Genomic DNA, 19809 nt, shown 5'->3' on the forward strand with positions numbered 1-19809 from the left:
ATTTCCTATTCATATCTGCAGAGAAAGGGGGGAGAGAGAGAGATTACTGTGCATATGAAATTTTCTAAAGGTTCTGTGGATTAAACTTTATTTGCTTTGTCCTTTGGGTGCCAAGACTGCCAAAGTGTCCCTTGAAACATAAAAGGAGGACTGGCATGGTCTGACTCACGTGACCGCACCCATGGCTGAGTGTGAGAAAATGAACTCCCTCCCCAGATTCAGTCCAGTTCCTGGAATCCCCAGCTTGTTTCTTGATAACAATGAATAATTCATGACCAGATGATTTATTCATGTCTGCAAACAAGCTTTGTTAAAGGTTCATTTGATTTTTATAAATGGAGTTTCTTTAATCTGCTGGCTATCTCCTGTTTTTCCTTTGTCTCTCTCTTTCTTTCTTTCTTTCTTTCTTTCTTTCTTTCTTTCTTTCTTTCTTTCTTTCTTTCTTTCTTTTCTTCTTTCAAGAGTGACCAAAATGGTTGGCTTTTGAAAGTCAGCATGAATTTCATTTTACTTTTTCACTTATGAAAAAGCTTCACTGCAAATGCCACCAGCTCATTTTAGATGAAAGTTATTTGTTTAAGATTGACCAGTCTGAGTTTTTCCTTCTTATCTTTCTCCCCCTTTGTGTTATTTGTTGAATTACTTATTTTCTTGCCTTTACTTTTTGTTCTAGCTTTTCCCATACGAGGATGCTAGCATTCCGTATTAGTTATGACCCAAATAGAAATTGAATAAAAATTTCTTCCCAAGGGCAATGGATCACAGAGGGATGCTACCAATTGCTGTCATTTAAGAATGATTTGGTATGTCTTTGAAGTTCATATTTTGGTAAAACGATGGAGCATTGAGATGTGTCTAGTAATTGTTTGTTAATCCAATGTTACCGGTCACTTACCATAACCGCCACAATATAATATGGAGACATTGTCAGCGCCCTACTTTCACTTTCTTACTACTTGGTTTAGAATTTACCAGGCTTTCTCTCCACCAAGTAAAGAGGCTGTTTATAGTTCCAGTTCAGTCTCAGAGGTTTGCTTTGGTAACATTTGTCTACTAAGTTACAATGTATATACCTATTCATATAATATGCTCTGGCTTCATATGCCTCTAGAGCTCCAGACCTCGACCTCTCATGCACTTCCCAGTGGTGCTTTTGTTCTTGTGTCTTTCCTTCACTCTGGACACAAGCATCTAGGACCTGGCCCTCAGCGGGGACAACTGTGAAGAACAAAGGCAGCGTGCCACACCCACTCTGGTGATAATTAAACAGCTATTGTCTATCTTTCTTCACCCAGGAGGTGTTTCTGTTCCGATTCTATGATAAGTGCTTGGTCATCTTAACTCCTGATTAGTTAAGCATAGCACTGTTAACTCCAAACAACTGGAAGTTTAAATTGTTTGATAGGTTGGGTTGCCCGTGTAGGCACAGATCTCTGAGATAATTCAATAGAAATCATGGATTTGTTCTGAACCCAGACCTCACAGGAACTCTGTGAAACTTGACAGGGCAGTTTTCCCATAATGTAGCTGGTTCTCCCATTCTGTTAATGGCAGCCATCTGCCAGCCTGGTTCTAGGCCAAGTAAGTTCTCGTGAGGACCAAGGTAGCTTACAAACAGAGCCATATCTGACCTCTACCTGTCTGCCTGGACTTGTCCAAGATGAAGCAATGCCTACTTTCTCCACTCCCTCCCCCATCTAAGACTTTTCAGTCCAGTAGTACAGTTTTAGCTTTTCCAGATAGATTGGGAAAGAAAAGGCTTATGCTTAAGTAAAAAAAAAAAAAAAAAAAAAAAAAAAAAATCATTTCAAAGCAAGGAAACCCCATCACAGAATAATAATAATACTAATAATTCAATAAGAGTTTTCACAGATATTTTTAGAGGGTTTGGAAATTTGGTAGAAGAAAGTTAACTCTGTGTGTGTGTGTATGTGTGTGTGTGTGCGTACATGTGCAAGTAAATATTCTGCTAGTTCACAGGTGGCTGTAGACTCAACGGCGCAATGGCAGAAGAAGTTAGGGAGGAATATGTGAGAAGATATCTTACTAGAATGTTCAAGTTTCATACTTGCCCTTGGCTGTATGTGTGGATGGCGTGCTATGATCAGTATGTATTTGATTAACCTCTATTCATCATTTCTGAAGAGTTACTTCAATTTTGCTGCACTTATAGCCCAAGAAACATTAATTATGCTGATGGATAGCACACTAAAGAAGATATTTTGCATGTGCCAAACTGACCAGAGCAACCGCCTGTGAAGGACTAGTAAGTTTTTTAACTGTTGACTTGATGGTCTGAGGTAATATAGAATCCAAAATTTTCATTTGATTTCACTAACTTTAGTGCTATGGGGATTTTGTTAGTCCTCTTCTGAGAACCTCAGGTGTAGCCACAGCAAGTCTCAACTTTTCTGTTAATAGACTTATCTAATTAAAAGTAATTTAGATAATTGTAAGTGGAATGGTTATCAGTATTTAAAAACTATTCTGGTTTTTGCCCTTCTGCCTTAATAATGTTGACAGTAAGTGCTAATTTGTTTTGAGTATGTGAGTGCGCTCCCCAAATTCTTTACAAGGATCTGGTCCTTACTCCCATCTACTATTCTCCTTTGATTTGGAGGTTCCTGTCCATTTTTCTTGATCTATATGAAGGCACACATTGCCCAGGAGAGTGAACTTGATGGCAAAGCAACTCGTTTTAATGTAGAGGACTTGGAGAGGCTCCAGAGCAGAGCAATGAAAATGATTAAACTGAAGGCTGGCAAATAGGACCTCTGAGAAAAGGTTAAAGGATTGGAATTATTTAATGTAGAGGGAGAAGGTAGAGGAATAGCCCAATAACTCCCAGAGAATGGAAGTTTATTATGTGAAGAATGGTGACCACTTGGTCCCTTATTCTTCTGGAGCCTAGAATAAGAGGAAATGGAGATGGTACATTGATACTCCATGAAATGAAAACACACACACACACACACACACACACACACACACACACACACACACTCCTCAGAGAACTGAGAATTGAATGTTGCAGTTGGCAACGATATGGTGAGATTACTCTTCGAGGTCTCTCAAATCAGGTATGGTTTATATCACTAGCTCCCTGAATACAAAAACAGAATATCTGTTATTTTCTATAGTCCAGGCCTAATGGTGAGTCTGGCAGATATTAATAACTCTGTGTGGGCTTGTTTAACTGAATGAAATTGAGTGAGATGGCTGTGTGTCTGCCACAGACAGACTTCTTTACTGAACCTGAAAGTTAGTCTTTAACAATATAGCCATCTTAGTAGAATAGTATAGAAATATTCAATAATGAATGGAAGCAGATGGAAATCATTTATTGAGCCCTTATGCCATGCCATGGCCTGTCCCATTTTATTTTTGCAATAATCCATGGAAGGTTCACCCTTTTATCCTCAGGAAGTTGAGCCTCACAATAGAATGTAAGTAGCCAGAGATTACGTGTACAGGACATGACATCACTGAGATATGAACTCAAATCTCTGTGGCCCGCTGGAATTTCTAGCTGCCCAGTTAAAGAATCAGGATTTGAGAAGTGGATTGCCTTGGTCCTGTTCCCAGCGATCACAGTCTAGAAGTCTCCTTGGTTTTAGTATTGAGGGTGCAAATTGAGGTAAGAGAAGTGATGTGGGCAGAGAGGAATGGAACTGTTTCTGTATGGGTCGTTATTTATTTACTGGTTTCATAGTGTATATTCATGTAGTCTCCAGAAAGCATAATTTATTTAAAGAGGTAAAGAAGTCTACCATGGAGAAGATGTGTGGGTGGGCCGTGTGGTTTTCCTTGAGGTAGCAGTGACACTCTCACTGGTCCTGGATGTAGACCAAACCAACAAACTTAATGAGAGCAGTTTAACATTTGGTTGCCTGACATCACTTGTGGTTCTATGATTGATTATGTGATATTAGACAAACATTTTCTAACCAAACTACAAATTGGAACCCATGTGGTTACTTTCAGAGAGGGTTCATGTTTGAAAATAACATTTGGAAAACACTTCCCTACTGGGTATTGGAATGAGGGGGAAGAGGGAAAGATGAGAATATTTATACATGGAAATATTTTCCTGGCGAAACACATATTGCCCCTATTATTTTGTACTTCCTCTGTGTGTGTGGGTGGGGGGGGGCATTGGAAATGTATGTATACCTATAGATCAGAGAACAAGTTAGAATATCATCCTCAGAAATACTGTCCACTTCTTTCTAAGTCAGGAGCTCATCAACTGGGATAGATTGAAGGACAAGCAACCTCCAGGTAGTTTTGTCTCTGCCTCCTCAGCACTTAGGTTTACAGGTACATTCCACTACGCTTGGTATTTTGCGTAGGTACTAAGGATTGATCTCAGGTCATCATTCTTGCAAGACAAGCACTTTACCAACTGAGCTATCTCCACTACAACCCCTGTTCTGTTTTTCTTTCAGTATTTATTTTGCACGTCTATATAAATAAAAACTGATTTTTAAAGTTTTTTAAGGGGAAGATGATTCGATGGAAGGTGGATTTGAAAGGGGGAATGGATGTTGGGGGAAGGGATTTATCATGGTTTTAACGTCTGTACATAGGAAGCTGTCACTAAAAAGTTAAAAAAAATATTGCAATCTATCAAATACAGAGAAGCATATCTGCTTAGGAGTGTGGCTGTAGGGCAGGAGCTCCACCTTGAAAATAGCATTTCCTTCCTTCTCATATCAACTTCTCTGAGGATCCATTAGGCACCTGCATAGAATATCTTGCTATCATAAATCAAGCATGTGGAATGACTTTTTTCCATATTGGATAAACCAAGATTTAAGGAAGACCAGAAAAATATAGAAGGGTTTCTATCAAGCTTCTGGCTGTAAGAACTAAGCAAATTTACTCAGACACCACAGCATGCCCTGAACTTCCCTTCAGAAAAGACCACCTAGGGGCTGGAGGAATAGCTCAGCGGTTAAGGCGCTTGCCTGAAAAGTCAGAGGACCACAGTTTGATTCCCCAGGACCCATTGAAGCCAGATGCACAAGGTGGCACATGCATCTGGACTTCAATTGCAGTAGGTGGAGGTCCTGGTGCACCCATTCTTTCTGCCTCTACCTGCCTCTCTCTCTAAAATTAATAAATAAATGAAAATAAAATATTAAAAAAGAAAAGATCACATGGAATTAGAGGTAAAAGGACGTTGAGAGCTACTCTAAGCACACACCCATACACATCTGTGCTTGCTTGCAATGCTTAACATCACATGATTAGTGAAATAAGTGCTCAGAAGGAAGGGAAGACCAAAAGCTATTGGCTGTCACAAAGAACTTAATTTAGTATATAATATAGGGAGTTCTGAATGAAGTGTGTGCACGCATGTGTACGTGTGTGTGGTGGTGAAAGTGACAAAGAACTAGTGAGGTTGTAATGGAGAAATCAGTAAAACGAGATTAGTAATAAAGTGACCTGAAAAGCAAGCTGAGGAAGTGATGCATTTGCAAACAAGAAGAAACTGTTGAATGTTCAAGGCTTATGTAATCCCACTGATATGATCTTGGTAGTGTAAAATCAAATATGCTGGGTGTATTTACACCACCCAGATCAAAGTTCAGAAAACTCTGCAGTTCAGGATCTGTGTGGCTTGTGCCCTCCCTACCCTCCATCTTCCAGTCAGTTGTTAAACACTTAACGACCACATTAAGGCTAAAGATCCTGGGTCTTCTTGGTCATAGTAAAGGTTTTGTTCCTTATTCTAAAACAAAGGGAAGCCATTGAAGTATTTCATGTGGGTTTCTGCATGTGCTTATGTGTGCATGTGTATATACGTGACAGGAGGTAAGACATTTGTGGAGGTTTGATTCAGGTGTCCCCCATAATTTGGTGTCCTGAATGCTAGATCCCCAGCTGATGGAGATTTTGGATTAATGCCTCCTGGAGGCAGAGTATTGTTGGGGGCAGGCTTATGGGTGCTATAGCCAGTGTCACCTTGCTAGTGTTTGGCACAGTCTCCTGTTACTATTGTCCACCTTATGTTGACCAGGGGAGATGTCCACCCTCTGCTCATGCCATTGTTTCCTCCTGCCGTCATGGAGCTTCTCCTCAAGTCTGTAAGCCCAAATAAATCTTTTTGTCCCCACAAGCTTCTTTTGGTCAGGTGATTTCTGCCAGAAACATGAACCTGACTGCAACAGCATTGATTCCATAAATTGCACTACTATCACTATATGATTGGTTTGCAGAGCCCCTGTGGATAGAATAGAGAGGCCCTACCTTAGAGGATGTGGGGTTGCCAATGCTACAGACAAAACATTCAAACCTCACAGGCCTTGGCACTGTGTGGTTATAAAGGAAAAATTGTTCTCTTCTCCTTTGCTTTGAGGCATTAAAAGTATTGGCTAAAATGTTATGTTAACCTTACATTAGTGTCAGCAATTAACATGTGGAATTAAACTGTTCTTATAGAATATAAGGTCCTAATGGAAGAGGATCTAGAAAATTGTGTGATTTGACTGGGAGGTTAAAGAAAGGGCTCGAGAGTGAAAGTGAGTTTGAAGAATGTAGTTTGTTAGGGTTCCTGGAGGGACCAGAGATGTGTGCAATGTGATTGAGGTGCTAGGGTATTGAGACGAGATGAGGAAACTATTATGAATCCACAAAAATGACCCAGAATATTTTAAGTAGAAAATGTGTCTATTGATGGACATTATGTCTGGAGAATAGCCACTATAGCTGAGTGATCCAAGCTATGGTCAACATGGTGGATGCAATGACTAAAAAACAGGCTGCCACAGATTAGGCCCAGGAAAGACCCTCCTTGGGTACAAGTATCTCAGAGTGCCCTGTGAGTATCACTAGCATGGCTTTCTGGATGCTGCTCTTAGAACCATCTGTGCAACTGCCTCTCCCACCAGCCCTTCCAAAATGGCATGCACACCTAGAAGTCACTAGTTTGTAATCTGGAGTCTGCTGCAGGGGAATCTGGCTACAAAACCTGGTCAGATGTCTCTGAGCTGCGAGGAAAGGTGGAACGTGAATCCCGGGCTTTTGTAGATTTTTCTGGGGTAGAGAAATGCTTCCATCGTACATAAGAGATTTCCCTAATCACAGGAAGGAGGTGATTTTTCATTTTGGATGCTAAACTGAGGGGAAGATGGCTGTGCACCCCCATGAGAGTAAGCTAGTATTCAGTCTAAATGTTCGTCATATTCCTATAAGTCACCTATTTCTAAAGTCTCCATTTTTTTGGGGGGGGGGTAGGAATCTCAGATGAAATCCATTCCCAGCAAGCAATTCTCAATTCACACAACTCTTTCTTCAGTTCTTTCTTTCTGCTTTTAGAAAGGGTCTCACTACTTAGCCCAGGCTGGCCCAGAACTCCAGTTCCCCTACCTTAGTCCTTTGCATGCTGGGATTACAGGCATTGCCACTCTATGTGGCTTCTGATTTCTTTTTAAGAGTTCTTCATAAATGACTTTTACTTTTACCTCATGTCAGATATTTTTCTTTATGTTTATGTGTGGGGATGTGTATGGATATTTACATGGTTGTATGCATAGATGCACATGTATGCAGGTGCATGTGTATATATGTGCATGTGCATGCATGTATGGAGGCCAGGGGCTGACAGGGAATGTCTTCCTCTACCACACTCCTCTTTATTTAACGATGGAAGGTCTCTCAATTAAATACAGAGGCCACTGATTTGCTTCTCTAGCTAGCCAGCTTTCCTTAGAAGACCTATTTTTACCTATAGAGTACTGGAGGCACAACCCCCAGCATTTATATGGGTACTGGAAGCATAAAATCTAGTCTTCAGACTTGTATAGCAAATGCTTTATCCACAGAACCATATCCCCAGCCCTATTTTTTTTCTTGATCTTATAGGTGAGACAAGGCGATATGGAAATGTCAAGTGAGCTCCCCAAAGCCATACAGCTAATAAGGAATTGAAATTGGCTCTTCTGGTGGTCTCAGTATAATGTGTTATCCATAGCCTCATCCGTTTTGAATATTTGGCCCCCAGGTGGTGTCAGTTAGGGAAAGGTGCAGTCTTTGGAAGGTGGACTGGCTGGTGGAGGAGGGTCACTGGAGGTAGACCCTGACGTTTATTAGCCAAGCCCACTGGTGTTCAGAGTGAGCTCACTGTTGCTGCTGCCTGCCTGCTGCTGGTGCGTGAGGATGTGAGCCCACTGCCTACTATGCAAGCTTTCCCCTCCATCTTGAAGCCAACCCTTTCTTTCCACGAGCTGCCCTGGTTCCAGTGTTTTGTCCCAGCAATGAGAAAGTAACAGTTGGTGTTCTGTGTTCCATCCCAGAAAATCTTTCTGAAAGTAACTTTCAGTGGTAGCTGGGGTGAGATGGTTGAACTGGAGGCAAAGGATGTGGAGATTTAAATTATTGATGTGGGGTGTGTGTGTGTGTGTGTGTGTGTGTGCGTGCGCGCGCTCATGCAAAGCAAAGGGGTGATTTAGATAAATGGGTAAGATAAGTTCTAACTAAATGTTTCATGGGTGAGGCAGAGAAATGACCCTTCATAGAGTTGGTTTTTTTTTTTTTTTTTTTTTTTACAATATCTTCTCAAGAACAGGATTCGCTCCCAGGAAGCGGATATGGCCAGCATGGGATCCATGGAGTCACACAGAAGGCAGCTAGTTTGGCAGACACTCCTCCAGTGATGCCCTGTCCTTGCTGCTCCTCAAAACAGATGCTGTTTAAAACCAGCCTTGCTGCTACCCAGAGACCAGGAAGGCCAGGCTGTTCATGCACATTTTATAAGCACTTCATGATCATAAATTAGTATGGGGCTCCCTGCAAGTCCTCCTTCTGACAACAACTTTACATTGTTTCATAGTTCTCTTTGGAATGTTGCAAGCTCCCGCTTTGATTTGGAAATTCAGTACTGGTGCTTGTTATCCTTTAGAAACCGTCGTAAATGACACACTGTATAAATGAGGCAGATTCCTATTGTGTAAGACCACAAAATTCTTCTATTGATTTGGCAGAGCATTTATGTCATTGTTTCAGCAAATAGTTGGCTTGTAGGTTTCATTTCACAATTGAATTGGATGATGTCCTTCCTTTTAACTGATTCTAATTCTCTGCTTCATGAAGTCTGATGGATGTTACTGTGCTATGGAAAAGCAAATAGGCTTTCTGATCAGGAGTGCCTATTTTCAATTATTAAGATCTTATAAAAAAAAAGTTCTCAATAAAACTGGCAATTAGAGAAGATTGCAGTTAAAATTGAACCAATGACATGTTCTGATGGCTTTCTGAGGCATGGGCAGAAAGCAAGGAAGACTTTCCAGTTGCCATCAGGAGCTTCCAACTGGAAAGATGAATGATTCTTTCCACTTGTTTTCAGTCACTCATCCCCTGTAACTTTCAAACCCTGTTTATTAAACTTGAAAACAAAAAGCTTCTTCAGATTAGGGTGGCATGATTCAGGAAGGATTGTTTCCTCAGAGGCTGCCCTCAAGGTGACTGTTAATCATTCTATTTGAAAATTCAATATTGCTGAATTCCCACATAGATTTCAGTCTGGGAGCTCCAGAGAGTTTTCTGGCCCTTAAGTATGTAAAGATTTATAGCTTGGTGTTCCAATTAAGTAGAATACAAGGGCTGGAGCCCAGAGAGAAAGAACGCACTCAAGCTACACAATGCAGAAAGGTTGGCTGCTCTTTTGCTAATATCAGGCCAATCACAGTCTGAGAATGGGATGAAGAGCAGGTTGAGAATTTAGTTGGCTCTGTCTCTCCAGTCTCACCTTCAGGAGGTGGTCAGAGTTTGCCATCCACTTAGATACTGCTTTCAACCATAGTATAATCACTGTCAGATTCCCCATGCTGGGACAAGGCTGTCTCACCTGGGTAGAACTTCAAAAGGCTCTCAGTCATTGTCATGTTTCCTCTTAGCTACAGTATTGGTACTCAGAGTTGATGTGGCCACAAGACATTTTACCTCTGAGGATGCTAAAGTCCCAAGAGACAGGACAGTGTGAAGAGATTAGAAGTGTGGTACAGGAACACTCCTGTTTCAATTTTACTCTGTCAATTGGCTGGCTGTGTGATTTCTAGGTCTTAAGCCATAAAGGGCAACAATCATAAAATAATAAAAGAGCCTACTTTTTGAAGGCTCTGAATAGATAAATTACTTTTCATATGGAAAGCACAACAGTGCCTGTCACATAGTGAAGGTGAATATATAATATTGCTACTTGCCATTGTAATATTATCATTGCCTGAATTCCAGTGTGAGTGACTTTGGATGGGTTATGAAATGCAGGTCCTTTCTGGTATAATATTTCTTTTTAAATTATAAAACATAAATGGAACATTTATCCTACTTAGGTCAATTAATATTTGTTTTCAAACTAAATAGGCATGCAGCAATAAAACCATTGTGGATTTACCCCAGCTTTGCTTACTGCTTGCCAGAAAATGAGACAAGTGAAGTAAATAGCCAAAGAGTCAATTTCTGTACCAGGTTAATGCACCCTTTGTAGAGTGACACATAGGCTCATCAAGAAAATGATTTAAAATCAGATTGCTTATAGGAATTTTTTGCTGTTAGATGGTAGGGAAATGCATGAGTTCAAGGCTAAAAAGTGGCTGCAAGTCAAGTATAAGGAAGAGGAAGTAAAGACCATATATATATATATATATATATATATATATATATATATACATATACATATATATATATATATACATATATATATATGTACCAATATATATATATGTACCAATATATATATATATATATATATATATATATATATATATATATATATATATTGGTACATATACATCAATTAATATAGAGTGGACCTTGGTCAATCATACCATCACCACTGGAGGTATCTTAGAAATGTAAATCCTCCATCCCAGCAGACACCTTCTGAAACAGAAATTTTGGATATGGGGTGCACATTTGTGACATTCCGAGTGATAGTGACACAGGCTGTAATATGAGCAGTCCTGTTATAAGACAAAGCAGGACTGGGGTAAATGCCATAGTGTTGGGAAGCAAGAAGATAACATAGTTAATGTCAGTTTTGGAAGAAGCCTTTTTGTACACATCTATCCAAAAGGCAATGAATTCCGCATTCGGCAAGAACATAGGCTTTTAGCAAAGGGTCATTTCTGAGGAGAAATTCTGAGCAAGTAAATAGTGGTTAAATGGTTCAATTACTTTCAAGTTTCAGCATCAGCCTCAGAGCTGTCATTATTGTGTTTCTTCAATAAGTGTGATTTTTACCCACATGACAGCTTGCGAATCAAGGAGTCATGTGTGAGACATGGCATTTGGAACCATTTTAGAAGCTTTAATGACCTTACCTTCCAAGAAAACAAGCCAGTTATCACTGGAAAGAAAATAGTATATATTTATGTTTCAATTGCAAGCAGGTTAGAAATGATGGTGTTACTCAATTTTACTTTAAAATGAAATTTCTTTAAGCAATAAACCTACTCCTCACAATTAATTTAGTTTCATCTTTTAAAATTGCCTATTACACTGATAAAATATTATAAGTCTATTTTCATTTTCTTAAAATAATGTGCTTAAGTAAATATGTTAGAATTGAAGTTCTGTTCTCCCTAAGAGAGTAGACATATTTTTCAACAAAGCACATGCATGTGCAAGTGTGGGCACACACACACACATACACACACACACATGACACATACCACATTTCATAACAGAGATGAAACAGACAATTTTTTGTTTATGTTCAAGGATGCAAACTGCCTTTACAACTAAAAAATAAAAACGATGTTAGGTGGGCTGTTTAATTCTTGGAATGTGTGGCCAAAGATGTCCTGTTGACATTTCCATAAAACGTGTGCTAATGTATTATGAGACATGCCATGGGTACAGCAAGGAGCAAAGTGGTATTTTCCTTAATGCATAACTAGAGATGTCTGTAGACAGCTCCTAATGGAGAAACAGAAGTAAAGGAAAGATTAGCGAAAATAGTGCACACAAAGTATATTTTAAAGGTAGTTAATGAATTAGTAATTTAAAATTCCATAGGCACATCTAAAGTACCCATCATGTGCCCACTACTGTTTGAGGTACTGGAAATACCATGTTGATGAGACAATGACTTTTCCTGTTTGTATGGATATGGCTACCTGCACATTGAAAGCTAAATAACAATGAGCTAGGATGTATGAAAAATAAAACAAAGAGTGCTTATGCTGAGGGTTTTTATTGTACTCTAGGAGTCTGAGCAAGATGCCCTGAGGAAGGGTGTGTGATGATGTTAGGAGTTCAGAGAGATGTGAGATGTCGGGTCCAGGGGAGCAACTCCTAGTGCAACGAAGGCTTGGGGCGTGGGGAGTACCGTGATACTTCAGAGCACAGGCGGTGGGAAGGTACAGAAGAAAAAGTAGAGACAGGTAGAGCTGACTTTCAAGGTTTTTAAAAGAGGTATGGGGCTATGGATTACATCTGAAAGGCAACTGAAACCATCACATGATCTATCTTTTAAAATGGAAGCGTTACATTGGCTCCAATGTAGATTAACAGTGGGAGCAGAGACAAGAACTATGTTGAGGAAAGTAGTCAGATTGAATCAGTCCTTGCATAAGTCAAACATTTTGGTCAGCCTAGTCTAGGGTGGTGGTCATGGGGAATGGAGAGAAGTGGTTGAATGTGAGCAATGTTGAAGAGTGAGTCAGCCTCATTCTCTTTTATTACTGGTTTTGAGTCTTTGGAATGAGGTAGAAAGTGACTCAAGCTTCTGATTCAAGAAAAACATGGAGCACTGTTGAAAGAGTGGTATTTAGAAGAAAGAAAACTGAGGCTAATGTTAGAAATTCCGAATTGAGGTACACATGAATCACCTCCACTGAGGTGACAGGGGGATGGGAAGGACTGGGTTGGGCACAGAGTAGCCTAGGTCGCTGGCTAGTGAAGAGTCATGAAACTAGAGTTGATGAGGTTTCCCTGGACTGTTGGGTGTAAGGCAAAAGAACAAGGACCTAGGATCACAGTGACACTGAAGAGAAGGAAGAGACAGAGCCAATGAGAGTGACTTAAAAGAAGATTCCACAGAAAGATAAAAATAATCAAAGTACATGGTGAATTGGGATTCTCTAAAGGAACAGAACTTATAGAATATTATATAGAGAATATATATATAGAATATTCTATATATAGAATATTCTATAATATTCTAATATTATATATTATATATATAATATTCTATATATAATATTCTATAATATATATGTGCTTTATTAGATTGTATTCTATAGTATATTTATTAGATTATATTCTATAATATATATATTATAGAATATAATATATAATATATATAATATATAATATATAGAGAATATATAATATATATTATAGAATATATATTATAGAATATAATCTAAATATAATTTAATAAATATAATACATATGTATATGTATGTATGTGTATATATATGTATATGTATGTATGTGTGTATATATATATATAGATAGATATGCTTTATTAGATTGGCTTACACAATTTCAGAGAAGTAAAGAAAAGGAGACTTTCTGGTTCAAATATAACTGAGATGACTGTGGAAATAAGTGCTGAGCCAAGTTCACTGTGACCTTGAGAAGAACGGTTTCTGTGAGGTGCAAAAGCAAAGGCCGGGTTGCAAAAGGTGAAGGAATAGGTGTGAGATGATGACACAGAGACAAAGAAAGCCCAGCTCAAAGCTGGAGCAGTGGGTGTTGAGGGAGGGCAGTTAAGATGAAAGAGGAAGAAACGCACTTCCATCCTGCCTAGACTGCTTGGAAAGAACCAAGGAGGGAAACCAGAAGAGGGAGGGTAAGGTTGCAGCTGACAGAGTCTTAGAGAAAGGCACAGGGCATGGAATGCTTATGTTCTCAGATGGGAGATGAGGCTCATTTTCCATAGTAATAGGCAATAGTAGTAATATCAGACAGAAAGGGTTTCTGTCTGATAATTTCTAGTTTCTCTGATAAGTAGGTGGAACAGGGATCCATTGAGTGGAGGGGAAGAAAGGGAAAGGCAAGGGCTGAGACAGTTGACTGTGAAGGCATAATGAAAATGTTGAACAGAGCTCTCCACTCAAGTAAAAAAATAAAAGTGGCTATAATTTATTGTGGGCGCAATTTGATTGCTTCTGGGATCTGTCTATCTAGAGCTCAACAATACTGTAAAACGGAGCTCCAGGCAGACAGTGAACAGTTTAATAGCTGTGTCACTTAGAGCAATGGACCAATTCTGTCTGTTTTCCCCATCCCTGTCCACTGTTCCTTCATCTATTGACTAAGAGTAACAGTCCCTTTAAATTGTTATATCATCAAAAGAGCTAATATGCATTAGGTGCTGAGAATTATTAGCACCTAGTATCAAAAATTCTACAGATGTTAACGGTTATCTGGGTTTGGGGCTTGGCAGGCATTTGTGATGGCCGGAGTAACAGAAATTGTAGACGTAGTCTTGCTGACAGAGACTACAGACACAAAATGAGTAACTCTCTGAGCTGATAGCCCTGTGCCTTCTTTGGAAGAGGAACCCGCTGTGTAATAAATTTACATGAGAAAGGTATTTTCTTTGAGAACTTTAGCCTGAAGCCATTGCTGGGACACTTCATGTTCCCAATTGCCTGCAAAATGGGAAAACAAAAATCCTTAAAAAGAGAAAAATTAGAAGAAGCTATATTAAGGGAATCCCCTCAAGTTAAGGCAATTTTGTTTAAAGGTTGTAAATTTGCCAACTGTTTATGTTCTTTTCCTTAAGGTCTGCAATGCAATTTAAGCCAGGAAAACAATCAGTTTGGCCCAAGCTTCAATTGCTACAGAATAAACTACCTCTAAAACTGAACTTTAAAAGGAGCTCTCTGCATTGCTGATGCGCAGAGGCACTCAGAGGTGTGATTTTGTTTCACAGGATGCATTTCATATGGTCATTCAGATCATGGGTTGGGTCCTTGGCCTTTTATCATAAACATAACTCGACTTTCAACATTTTTTCCCAGGTAGGACAATGACTGAGGCTTATGTGGCAGAATATTACGGAGGAGCTCACTGAATTTTCTGGAAATTGGAAAACAGTTTCGTGAACTAACAAGAAAATAAACAAAATACAACTATAGACTTGGGGCTAGCTGCCCCCCGGGAGTCCACAAATCTTTGTTGCTATTTCTTGCATGTGCAAATAGTTTTTCCTTGAATGTGGACTTGTGTGGGGGGGAATCATGGCGGTTAATATGGTGGGGGAAAACAAAAAAACAACCTGCCACTATTATTTCAAAGATAGCACCAAATCTGCTGCCTTTCCAGGAATTACCACTGGACAGATGGCAACTGTATGGTTACTTTTCTCGTTGTTATCACAAAATTCTTGACTAAAACAACTAAATGGGGGCTGGAGAGATGGCTTAGAAATTAAGGAGCTTGCTGGCAAAGCCAAAGGATTCAGGATGGATTCCCCAGTACCCATGTAGAACCAGATGTACAAGGTGCAGTACATGTCTGGGGTTGCAGTGGCTGGAGGCCCTGGCATGCCCAATCTCTCCCTCTCTCTCTTACTCTTTCTCTTTCTCAAATAAATAAATGAATAAAATATTTTTTTTTAAAAAAAGCAACTAAATGAAGGATGAGGTTATTCTGGCTCAAGTGTGAGGGTATAATCCATCATGCTGGGCAGGCATGGTGGGGGTGGGGAAAGGAGCTCAAGGCAACTGCTCACACTGATCCTCAGTTAGGAAGTAGAGAGAGATGAACATTTGCTGCTGTTCTCTTGCTCCCTGTCATTCAGCCTGGCACTCCAGGCCATGGGATGATACCACCCACATTTGGGTGGGTCTTGCCAACTCAACCTAACATAGGAATTTCCTCATAGACTCAGAGATTTGTTTCTATAGTGATCCTAGATCTAATCAACTACACAAGATTTATCATCACAGTAACTGTAAATGATATTTATTCACCTTTTAATGTGGCAGAGAGCAAAATAGCAGACATATGTATATAGTAAGACATGTTTCCAGATCTGCATAGGCTTAAAATTCCAGCAGAGAGAAATAAGTACCATTAGAAGTAGGACGCATCTTGTGGAAAAGTATCTCAATCAAAACTGAGAAAACAAAACAAAACAACAACAAAAAAAAAAAAAAAAAAAAAAAAAAACCAGAAGAGGCAGGCTTCATGGAGAAGTCAGGAAGCACTGGGTAGAGTCCTGGGAGGTAAACAGAAACCAGTTTGTTAAAAACCAAGGTGGCAGTGGTGGGTAAGGGAAGACAGACTCCTCTGAGTTAGTGCCATGAGCAAAGATGGAGTTACAGTCTACTGAAGAGGACAGGGTGAGCAAGCCTAGGAAGCTCGATGCTTCAGAGCCATAGGTGGAGCACTGGGAACTGAGCTGAAAGAGATGGAGATGCAGTGCCAGGCTTTAAAGATCTTGTGAGCTATAGTGAGATGAATAGCTTTTACTGTAAAAACTTTTTGTGTATAATGAGGACATTTATAATTACATTTGTGTTGCTAAGGTTGTTAAGACCCAGGTTGGAGAGGGCAAGGGTAGTAATTTGTCCAGCAAAGCAATGGGGAATGTCCACATTAAAAGACAGGTAGGAAGACTGGAGCAACAAGAATAAGCCAGGAAGACATTAGTGGAAGTGGTCCTGGATAGAATGTAGACATATATGTGGTATGGAAAAGGAATTAAAAAAAAATGTTGCTTAAGTGCTAGGTAGCAGGTGACATCTCTTACCAAGAGGAGAAATAAAGAAGAGGAAAATGAAGGGAAGGAAAGTGAAGGTCAGTGCTAGACATACTGAGTTTTAAGTCTTCAGTTTAGCACGGACTGAAAGCTTAGCATAAGTAGCTTCCTACATAAGCAGCACTCTCTGGGGAGACATTTGACTTTGAGTCATCCATTTAGACATTTTCAGAAGGGCTGGGGTGGGTGTGGCCCAGTGGATAAAGCACTTGCTTTGCAAGAATGAGCACCAAAGTTCGGATCCATATACTCTACCTAAGACCTGGAAGGTGTGGCAGGCTTCTATAATCCCACCATGCGTGAAGAGAGAGAAAGTAGAGATGGGAGAATTTCCTGGAACCTCACAGGCCAGTTCTCCTGGCAAAAAGAGTAGGAAATAGGGACCCTGCCTCAAGTGAGGTAGAAGGCTAAGCCTCACAAAGAAAATAATGTGAGGTAGAAGGCTAACCCTCACAAGGAAAACAAGGTCTTCAGGATGTCCATGGTGATTGAACCCAACAAAACAGATTCTTAGGAAAGACAACTAAATAATAGGAAGGTGACCATAGGTGGAATTCCAGGGATCCAACATTTACGTCAGGAGTAGAGGAATGGATTGTGAATGCTTGGATCAATACTGCCACAGAAGGTAATTGAGGAGAGGGTTTTAATATGGAGTCAAATGTTATTAGAATTTTGAATAATAATGTTTCAAAATAACCATTGAATTTATCATCAAGGATGTCTTAGGTGATGTTGGAAAAGGTAATTTTATTTCTTTTATTATTTTTTTTTATGTTGTTTTTGTTTTGTGAAGTAGGGTCTCACTCTAGTCCTGAGTGACTTAGAATTCACTATATAGTCTCAGGCTGGCCTCTAACTCATGGAAATCCTACCTCTGCTGCCTCAAGTGCTGCAATTAAAGGCATGCACCACCATGCCCAACTTGGAAAAGGTAATTTTCAGGTCATTGTAGGAATAAAGCTGGTTCTCAGTGGCTTTAAAAGTGAAGTTTGGGTGAAGAATTTTATTTTTGAAAGAAGTTGAGATGTATCATGAGATCAGAAGACCAATGGCATTAACTTTTCATCATTTTTTAAATTAGGAGCATTTATTTATATGCCTTTATGCAGAGAAGAAATGTCTGTTAATGAAAGAAAAATGGCAGGTTTGGAGAAGACTTTCTGGGTCTTCATGTAGGTAATGACTTCTGCACTTGCTAATCATGATGTGGAGTAATGACATTAGGACAGGTCACAGCAGCATTGAGTCATATCAAGCTGTACCCAGGATCTACCAAAACACAACTTCTTTCAGCAAGAAGAAAACTCCTTCTAAGATGTGGAGATGAAAGTGAGGGCAGATCAACTTCTCGTTGGCCAATAGGGGAGTTGAGGTGACACTCATGTTGCAGGGAAGGAATGAATTGTTCTGTTGAGAGGGAGAGAGGGAGGGCAGAGCCTGCTGTTAAGGTGTGAGTAGGCAGCTCTTCAAGCTTGGCTTGGATGAAAGCTTGACATACACAGTGGCCCCACATGGGATGTGTGTTTGACTGAATCCAACCTCAGAGCCATAAGCTTAGCTTGATATATGTTTGGAGTTCTGCTAGGCAAGTGGGGAGTAAGTAGGAAAAATGGATGGATTAATGAGCTACAGGATTTAAGTCGGAGAGGAAGGTCAATGAAGGTCTGTCAGTGAGAGCTGGGAGTTTGGAAGGAAATGTGGCTAATCATTGTTATCAATGGAATAAAAAATACCACATTGACCACAACTGTGGAACACCTAGGAGAAAAGTATCACCACTCCCAACAGACTTTTCCTTTGTATGTCTTACAGATTACTCAATAAAAACATTCATTATTTTCTCCCCTTGCCTGGTCACCTATTGTAGTTTAAGACTGCACCAGGCATCGAAGCTGCCCACCAATCCCTCTGCCCTAAAAAATCTGCTGCAGCTCTGAGGTCCTTAGATGGCAAGACTTGTAAAATCTAACTGAGACCTGTAAAAAAATCTGAACAATGCTCTTTCCCATCGTAAATGTCCTCTATAGCTTCTTTATAACCATCTGCAAAATTTATGCTGGAAGTATGTTTTCAATACTGTAGTGGCCCTCCTCCAGACTGGAATGTTCTTTCTTTAACCTTCGAAATTCCAAAGCACTTTGTTCCTCCTCCCTTGTGACACTGTTTAACTACCTACTTTTAAAACATAGTTTGATCCCTTCTAAAGAGATTGTAGGATCTGAATAACAGGAGTTGTGCTAATTGAAGTTGCATATGGTTGGTGGCTGAATTAGAGGATTCAGAAATAGGGTAAGAAGCCCTGAAAGAGATAATACTAGAGAGCAAACTGATGGGAGATTACAAAGGGACGTTTGTATTAAATGAGGAAGTTTGAAGTTTAACCTCTAGGCAATGATGGGGAGTCATTGACATATTTGAGTTTGAGTCAGAGAAGTGACATGAGGCTGAGACTTTTGATGTTTTCCCTGTTGTGAATATGGAGGACTGAACAGAGAATGCAAGGTTGGAGACAAGAATGTGAGCTATGACACTACTGTGATGCACAGGTAAGAGGTGAATAATGAGCCCCTCTGACCTGGGTATGGACTGAAAGTGTTCTTTCATTATAGTGTGGAACTGAGTGACACTGGACACAGGGAATAAGCCTGTGCTTCATCCCTGGTTTCTGTGTGACAGACAGTGCCATTCACTGAGAAGGATAAGGAAAGAGGTTCAGGGAAGAGGAAGGGAGATAGTAAAGACATTTGGAGCTTGGGGAGTGATGAGCTCCGCTTTAGACCATTAAAAATATTCTACTTCTAGCAATAAACATTGACTGAATATATTTGTAAACAAAAGAATAATGAGCATGAGCCTGTGCTTTTGAACTTTAAGGAAGAGCTAAGGTAGAAATAGAAGCATGTTATTAAAAACATTTACATTTATTCCCCTCGAGTGAAATTCATAAACTACTCTCATGGCCAAGTCTGGGTAGGAAAGTCAAAAACCTGGTAGAAAGTCCAGTGACCTTGAGATACATCTAAGTTTTCATATACTGTTCATTTTCATTCCAAATGACATCACACATCCCCAGGGAATGT

The 19809-nt window shown here is 39.8% G+C and overlaps 1 protein-coding gene across 1 annotated transcript in view; it reads right to left on the reverse strand.

Annotated features, from left to right (window-relative positions):
* The window catches only part of Vwc2l (von Willebrand factor C domain containing 2 like), a 169792-nt gene that overhangs the window by 1644 nt on the left and 148339 nt on the right, over positions 1-19809 (reverse strand). The window lies entirely within an intron of this gene.

Source organism: Jaculus jaculus, chromosome 4 (assembly GCF_020740685.1).
Source record: "Jaculus jaculus isolate mJacJac1 chromosome 4, mJacJac1.mat.Y.cur, whole genome shotgun sequence".
NCBI lineage: Eukaryota > Metazoa > Chordata > Mammalia > Rodentia > Dipodidae > Jaculus > Jaculus jaculus.